The following is an 8,798-nucleotide window of genomic DNA, read 5'->3' on the forward strand; positions in this document are numbered from 1 at the left end:
TGTAAAAGCTGCTGCACTGTACCGTCTGGTAGCAGTACAACAGCATAGCCTGTAGCTTGCTAAGGCCAAACTAAAGGACACTCTCTTGCATCATCTTTCATGACCTCACACATATATTATCAACACGATGTAAGAGGTTTCACTCAATACTTGCAAATCCAAAAATCATATTCCTCAAGTGATAGCAACCACAACCTTCAAGGCTCTCTCAAGAACAAAGCTGCTAAGACATCAAGGACTGGATCCAGAGATTGAAGATATCTTAAGTCCTTAGGTTTCTTAAGTCTTTGCCATTTTGTTCTTTATTTGTAATCCTACACTACTTTCAAGAAATGTCTTTGTAGGATAGATTTCAACCATTGTTTGGTTTGGCTTCTTGACTAGAGTTAGTCAAGGTTTGTTGCTTTGTAATAGAGTTGTTGCAAAGGGCTTTCAATAGAGTTATTGTAAGGGGTGAGGGATTAAGAGTTTAATTCTATATTGCAATAGGTTGTAATATGAAGTTTGATCGGTTTAGTGGAGTTGAAATCCTACTAGGACAGGTCATAGTTTTTAATCCCTTGAGCAAGGAGTTTTTCACGTAAATATCGCGTGTTCTTTATTTACTGCCTATTAACTTTGGGAATAGATAGAGAACCTGGTTCCCTATACTGTTTGGTTTTACTTTTCGCTTATTGACTGTGGGCACAAATAGAGGACCTGGTTCTCTAGTATCTTCATTTTGTTAAAACCAAACGCTTGATAAAAATTCAGGGGGGAAAAGGGAGGAGGCGAGCGTGTGCAACTTAAAATTTGAATATGATAAATAATCTTACGCTTGAATGAGGCAATTATGGTACATTGAAAGTGACCGAAAAACGAGATAGTTGCAAGATTATGTGCAGAAGTATAATATTGATGATACTGGAAACTTTGCAAATTTGTATGAATCAAACAATTATTCACATGATTGGAGTTTGGAGAAACGGGAATACTTTGATAGATACGTTGGTCACACTCGGTCCATCGGTTTATGGGAAGGCCAAACACGTCGTAATTCATTGTCATTTGTTAAAGTAAATATGCTTTCAAAACATTATCTTAGCGTGAAATTTGAAAGTAAATATGTTTACATTTTCATTTCGCGTGGTCATGCTATAATAAATGTAACGAAACAATGATTGGGAACCATGTTAGGTTCAAGTAAGATTTGACCAAATCAAACTAATAAATGGTTATTTATTTATTTATCATGACGATATTGAACAAACCAAACAATTATATTTTGGTAAATTCTCTTTTGGGTCAATTTGAACGACATATGTCACCCAAATCAACACAAACTTTTCTATTTGAATTATGTCTAAAATGACTCGCACTTGAATATATATATATATATATACCAACATGCTAAAGTATAGACAAGTTAGAAGAGTTATATATATTATATTTGTGGGCTAAATTTGGCACCCACACCTTCAATTGAACTGAACTTAAGTTGAACAACCCTTTTTGAATTTTCAACAATATTCTCCTTAGTATTAAGTACCCAACAGTTTCAAAATTTATTGAAGTTATAATTTTAATAACTATTATAAAGATAAGTAAAATAAACCCTTCATAACTGATGTTTGGCATGTGCTCAAGTTAGTAGATGACAACTATAAGGGGGTCTTTTTGGATGTGCTCAAGTTAATAGATGACTACTATAAGGGGTCGTTTGGTAGGGTGTATAAGAATAATGCGGAATAAGGTGTATCAGTAATGCATGGGTTAGATGCAAGCATTAGTTATGCAGATATTATTTCTTATCTATTGTTTGGTATGGTGTATTAAAATTATAACGCATTGCATAATTTTTAAGAAAAATAGTAGTTTACAAAAATCCCCTCCACATTCTTTAGCTTTAACGTATTTTAAGGATAATTTTATCTTTAACCATACTAATGCATGCATTAATAGCCTTGGTATTATTAATGCCATAGTTTTCTATGCATTACTTATACATAGGATAATACCAAGTATAATGTATAACTAATACAAGTATTAGTTATACACAGGTTGAAAAATGTACCAAACTAGGTATTAGTAATGCATAGAGCTAATGCTTGCATTATTTTTTCTAATACCTCCTACCAAACGACCCCTAAGGGATCAAAGGGAGTAAACCAAACAATGATAGAAATATGCATCATTATGGGTGGTCATTGATATTTGGCGTTTGGGGGAGGTTAGCGGTGTGTTTGACCAAAAATATATATCTGGGTTCAAATAACTAAATTTGTATAAAGAAGGATTAATCTTAGCTAATAATAATATCCCTAGATGGAGCTCTTAAAGAAGCAACAAATATTACGTAGATCTAGTAGGACAGTGGCAGTGGCATACAATAAATGTACTAGAAATCAGAAGCAATAATGTAGCATTCAATACTAATGAATAGCAATAAATGACATTTAAGTAAATAGAAGAAATGATTCACCAAAGAAAGGATGGAATAAGTGAATGTTCTTTCTGACAATGATGAATGATAGACAATCCCTTGAATATTTGAGTTATTCTCGGATCTAGTGGAAAAGTATAGACAAGAATCTTAGTAAAAAGGTGATGTTTGTATCTTAGCAAGTGAGATCCGATTCTCTTTTTAAGTCAATGTTTTTTACAAAGGAATATCACATGTCCCCTATCATTCTCTCTTTTTCTATTTATGGGGACATATTCCTAAGAAATTCTAATAGTACAAGTACAGAGAATATCCACTAGAATATTCTCTTTAATATCCTATCTTGAAAACTAGCCATTACAACTCTGTCAACGGTACTCGACCTCTGCCTCGATCCTTGTCGACACCTCGACCACGAATCTCGTTGACTCTTCGACCCAGACTTTGCTGCTCCTTGGGCCATTTCGACAAACGATGACTTGTGAACTTTTCCTTTAGTACTATCTTGGCTTGAATATTCTAAAGACAGGTTTTGACCCATACAGTTAGTCCCTCCGCCTATTGAGGCCGGCTTCAGGTGGGTTCGATGAGCGGATCTTGTTCTTTGTGGTCGAAACAATCGAGCGAGCTGTGCAGGTCGTGGTGGTTACGGTGAACTGACAGTATGGACCTACGTGGGCCGCTTATTTCAAACGCTTCAATTTTCCCGGGCGAGTTGCTGGTGGAATTATGCTGTCCACGAGTTAGGATGACGTCATTACGTCATGTGTCATTATGACACATATTTCCGATGCATTGCTTCGTTTTGCTTGTGACCCTTGATTGAACATGCCGCTTCGGTTGTGGTGCCAAGACCTTTATAAATAGAGGTATTTGGACGTGATTTTGAAGTTAAAGTTTTCTGTTGTTTCGAAAACCCATATTTTTCTCTTTCTCTCTTCTTGCTTCAAACATCTCTTCTCTGTTCGGGTGATTCATGTTGTTCTTAACTTTTCCTTGTTTCATACCTCTCTTTCCTATATCAAACTATGTCTAACATGCCTTCTGAGCCTGGTGAGGTAAGTCATGTGCCCCCCTTGGCAGTGTTGTTTCCCCATTATGAGGAAAGTGTTCCTGCTGCCGTTGAGGATGGAACCTTCCCGTCAGTGGAGGAGATAATTCCTTGCAACCCTGATTCCAGATCCGATTTCACCTAATTACCTGAAGCTGACCTTGGGGCCTTTCGATCAGTGATGATGGTGAAGGAATTCGAAGAGCTTAAGGCCAAGGTCGGCCTTCGTACTAAATTAATACCGGTTGGGTGAGAGACGATGCAGGTACACCATCCTGGGTACTGCGCCTTCTATGCCTACCCCTTCCAAGTCGGCTACACTCTCTCTCTCTCTCTCTCTGTCTCTCTCTCTCTCCGCTGGCGGAGGAATTATGTCGTTATTACGGCGTTTGCCAAGCTCAGCTCGTACCGATTCCGACATGGATGTTTGATCCAATTCCGACATGGATGTAGACGAGCTGAGGATGATTGACGAGGGGTATACTCAGGTTGAAGTGAGGTTGGATAGGGGGTTCATGGATTATTATGATCCCAATGTACCGTAATCTTCTCGTGGATACCAAGAAGATTATCCCCTCCCTTGTCCCTCTTAGTTCTGAAGTTGAGGGTATGACCCTCACGACTATGAATGACAGTGACCTGTAACATTGTCGGCCTCGCCCTTCGGTTAAGCATACTTGTTATTCATTATTTCCTTGTCTTTTTGTCGGCCCAAACTTCGTTCGTTTTGTAGACAGTCGTCCTGGAGATTGAGAGTGCTCGTAGGGAGCAGAGGTGTAAAGACATCTACGTGAAGTTGAAGGATAAGTACGTCAGAGTCCTTGAGAAGTATCGAGAGCAATGATGATGGCTCCGCAAAAGTGGCAATGTGCTCCAATTGCGGGATGACTTGAAGGCGAGGGATGCAGAGCTAGTGCGGATGGTGGGGAAATTTAGCGCCTTCGAGGGGATGTTGAGGAGCAAGGAGGAAGAGCTCAAGCTCAGCAAGGGGCGAAGCCCAGTGTAGTGATCTCCAGGCTCAAGTGGTTTTGCTGCAGGCCCAGCTTGAGAAGTGTCAATATAGGGCAGAGGCTCTTAGTGGCGAGGTTGCTGAGAAGATGGAGGAGCTAGAGAAGGCGGAGTCTGCTCGGTCGGTGGCTTTGAGGAAGACTGGGTCTCTTGAGGTGGTGATCTGGACTCTCCGTTCCGAGCTAGAAAATGACTTAACAAAAGGAAGGCTTAAAGAAGAGCGACTTGATGAGAGGATTGGAGAATTGGAGAAAGACACTTCTGGTCTCTACGACCGAGTTGGTACTCTAGACGCTGATAAGGCTCAATTACTAGCACGAACATCTTCTTCCCTTACCTCAAATTTTCCTATGTTCCTAGGAAGTTATGCGAGGAGTGGATTCACGCCGAGGCCCAGTTAGATGCCTTACGAGATTTGCATGCTGCGGGATCTGTTTCTGAGGTTGCCTCCAAGACTTTCGCGTTAAGGCTCGTGAAGCTCGGGTCACTTGTGAGTATGATCCCACTATGCCTGAGGCCAGTGAGGATAAGGAGATGAGGGTGTAGACTGGCTCGAGGAGAATTCCTAGTATGATGCCGCATATCCTGAGGGCGAAGGTGGCGATGGTAAGGGTAATGATGGTCAAGGTGGCGACGCTGTTGAGAACCAAGTTGGCGAGGATGTTGAAGGCCGTAATGGTGGTTATTCGATAAAAAAGTATTAAGCTCTTTTGATTGAACCAATTAATGATGAAAAGAGGATAAATCTTAGACAAATATAATCTACTCTAGATCTAAGCACCATGGGTGTTGAAATCCAAGAGATTGAATTTATATAACATATCTCAGATTGAATGGAAGACACTAAATGTAAAGGATAAGCTTACAACTTCAACATATCGTTTCGTATTTGTAGAAATAAAGAGGATAAAGGATGATTCTTGTTGATGACTACGAGATCTAGATTTATTGATTCAACGAAGGGGATTGCACAGGTTTGTAATCCAGAACGTGAGCTTCTTCTTCTTCTTCTTGCCCCTAGAGATCTCTTATACGTCTTCTCTGTCTTTCTTTCTTTTTTCTCCTCTACTTTTCTTCTGCTTGGCCTTCCTTATATATATATATTGTCAATTTCCCCTTTTTTCCAATGGTTCTTAACCAGCATGCCCTCTCATAACCGTACTCCTTCCTTACCCGCCCATGTGTTATGTTCTGCCGTGTAAGCCTTTTGATGGCCTGATCTCGGCAGCAACCGATATACTCGTCACCATTACGCCTCGTGGGCACGAACATGGCTTGGCCGACCTCCTACCGTTTCCTTTAATAATAACAATTTAATGGTCAGATTTTAACCTATACAATTAGTCCCTCCACCTGTTGGGGTCGTCTTTTGGCGAGCTCAATGGGCGGATCCTATCGATTCTAGAATTAGGAGAAATCTGGACATTATGCGAGGACGGGGTCCTTATGGCTTGGCGACGACGTGATGCTTCGAGGACCTTACCGAACCGTTGCGTCAGTTCAGAGATGGATCGTTTCGTCGATTCAGGGTACCATGAATGCCCGTTATGCATCATTATGGCGCATGTTTCCTAGGCACCGTATCGTTTCCTGTGCCCTTTCAGTTTTTCTAATTGGCGGCTCTCGGGTTCCCGCTTAGGACATTTGTGTTCTTATAAATAGGGGGAATCCACCATTTGATTGTTATTCTTTTCAATTTACCTGAGAGAATTTTACAAACTTCCACCTTCCTCGGTATTTCATACTTCTGCTTTCGTCAGATTTTGACGTGACCATCCTCTCTATTACTTTGCCGCACTTGTTTATTTCGATCAAGACAGACAAATAGCTGGTACTTCTTCCCAGACTAATAGAATTGTCAAAGATCCGGTGCCGGAAAATGATGTACCCCTTCTTGAAGAGGGGATGGAGGTGGCAAAAAACAAGGGATTTCCGACAGTGGATGAGATACTACCCCGTCCGGGGAAATTAAGGACTAACTTTAACAGCCCTGCCGGAGACGAACCGGAACATGTCCTTTCCACCATGGATGAAGTGGCGATTACGGTTCTCAAGGCCAAGTGGGGAATCCCAACTCATATCGAAATGGTACTGCGGCGGGGAAGGATATTGTACATTTGCACCGCCTGGGGTACTGCGCGTTTTGCACGTACCCCTTTGTTATCGGGTACACGCTTCCTCTCCCCTCTCTAGTGGTAGACTTCTGCCGCTTCTACGAAGTGTGCCTGGCTCAGCTGTCTCCGTACGCGTACAAACTCTTCCTCGTGCTTATCAAGTACGCGGAGCTTGCCGAACGAGGAATTTCTTTGGGGCACATGCTTCACATCTTTGCCCCTCATTTTCTTCAAGGTACAATGATCCATATACGTCATCGAGGAACAAAGAGTTTGGTGGTGAAGATGGACGATAAAGATAATCGCCGCTTCTGGGAGAGCTACTTCTATGTGCGGACAGAGCATCTTGTGGCGGATTCGGCAAGGTTTCCAGAGACGTGGATCTTCGATCGTAAGTTTCCTTCTATTTATTTTGTGATTCCTCTTACGGAGGCCTTCGATTGTTCCCCTTTAGAGGATATTGCTAAGGACTTGTGTTTGCTTTTACAGCCGAGAGACTACCTCCCCCGCTGGTTGACGATATCCGCGAGTGGGTGAGCGCGATTCTTCATACAACGGGGATTCGTGAGTGGGCGTCCTTCCATGAGAAATATGGGTGCAAGTCTCTTACTGGCGAGTCTACCCGCTACAGTTTTTCTTTATTCTTTGTCTCACGGTTTGGCCCTATCGTTTAAATAATCGTCTTTCTTTGTCGATAGGGAGGGTGCGAAGGACGAGGGCTCCTTCGCTCGCATTCCGTCAGCCGGCATCCCTGGCCCGACCTATGCCGAGGGCCGCTGCCCGGCCTGCACCGAGAGCTAACGCTCAATATGCGCATGCGATTCAAGCCGTACATTTGGAGACAACTCCTCAGCCAGAAATGCCGATTCCTGCTGTCTGTTTGACGGGCGAATCTTCTCGCGCTGGTAGTGGGGAGGCCCCGTCGAAGAGACGACGGGTGGTATTGGAAGTGGCTCCTCACGCCGAAACATCTTCGAGGGGTGACCTTGCCTTGGCGGTGCCTAAAAATAGCGGTGGGACAAACCCGGTCGCATAGGCTATACCTGTTGTGAGCGGTCAATAGGCTGGTGTGGCAGAGAGACGGAGTCCTGAGGCTGTCGTTGCTGTCCCTGGCGGCCCTTCGACATCCCGATTGAATCGTACTTCTTCTTCGGCCGAAGAGAGGGGAAAAGGCATCATGGTTGATGATTACGAGTCTGAATCCGACATCGATCCTGATGACATTAGGATATTCGAGGAGGGCTTTACCCGAATTGTGGTGAGAGTGGGAGGTCCCTCCCGAATACTAGAAATTCTATCGAACCTCAACCTTCTGCAGGACACGGTGGATTTTGTGCCCAATTTGACCTTCTATGCTCTTCCGCAGAAAGCGGAGCTCTTCAGGATGTCAGTGACACCGAATTGTCACGCGACGTGGCCGCGATGGGTCTGAGGGTAAGTTCCCTTACCTGTTGATGTTATTATTTTTGCTCTGTGACCTTGGTTTTTACCAACTTGTCTCTTCTCTTTGTTTTCAGTCTTATATACTGGAGATTGAGAGTGCTCGTAGGGTTGAGACTCGGACCGCGAATTTTCTGAAGATGCTTGAGAAGTATCGGCGAACGCAACAAATGCTGCGAGATGCACGAGCGACTCAGGGCGGGTACTGGCACCCAATCTGTTAGGGAAGAGTTGGAGAAAAGGGATCAGGAACTGATGCAGTCTATCCGAAGATGCAGTGAGCTCGAGGTGGGCAAGGGGGTTGCCGCAGAGTGCGAGGATCTTCAAGCGAAGGTGTTGTCTCTGCAAGCCAAACTTGAGTAGAATGCTACCAGAGCTGAAGCTTTGAGTGCAGAATGGATGGGGAAGTTGGCCGAGCTGGAGAAGAAAGTGGCCGAAATGGAGAGTGCCGAGGAGGCTCGGTCCTCGGCATTGGCGATGGCGGCGACATTGGAGGATACCATCCGCGTCCTTCAATCTGAGCAGGAGTATGAGAGGGCTACGGACACGCTGAGAGAGGCACCACTCGAGGAGTGTATTGGTGAAATCGATTGAGAGGCTTAGAGCCTAGGAGACCGGGTCGTGGCACTTGAGGCCGAGAAGGAACAAATGTTGGCCCAGATCGAGTCTGCCTCCTCCGTAGTCCCACGCCGCCTATATGCTCTATGGGTCCACGCTGAGGCCCAGCAAAATATTTATAAGGGTTTGTGGGAGGGGGGGGGGG

The sequence above is a fragment of the Nicotiana attenuata genome, chromosome 7 (assembly GCF_001879085.1).
Source record: "Nicotiana attenuata strain UT chromosome 7, NIATTr2, whole genome shotgun sequence".
Classification (NCBI taxonomy): Eukaryota; Viridiplantae; Streptophyta; class Magnoliopsida; order Solanales; family Solanaceae; genus Nicotiana; species Nicotiana attenuata.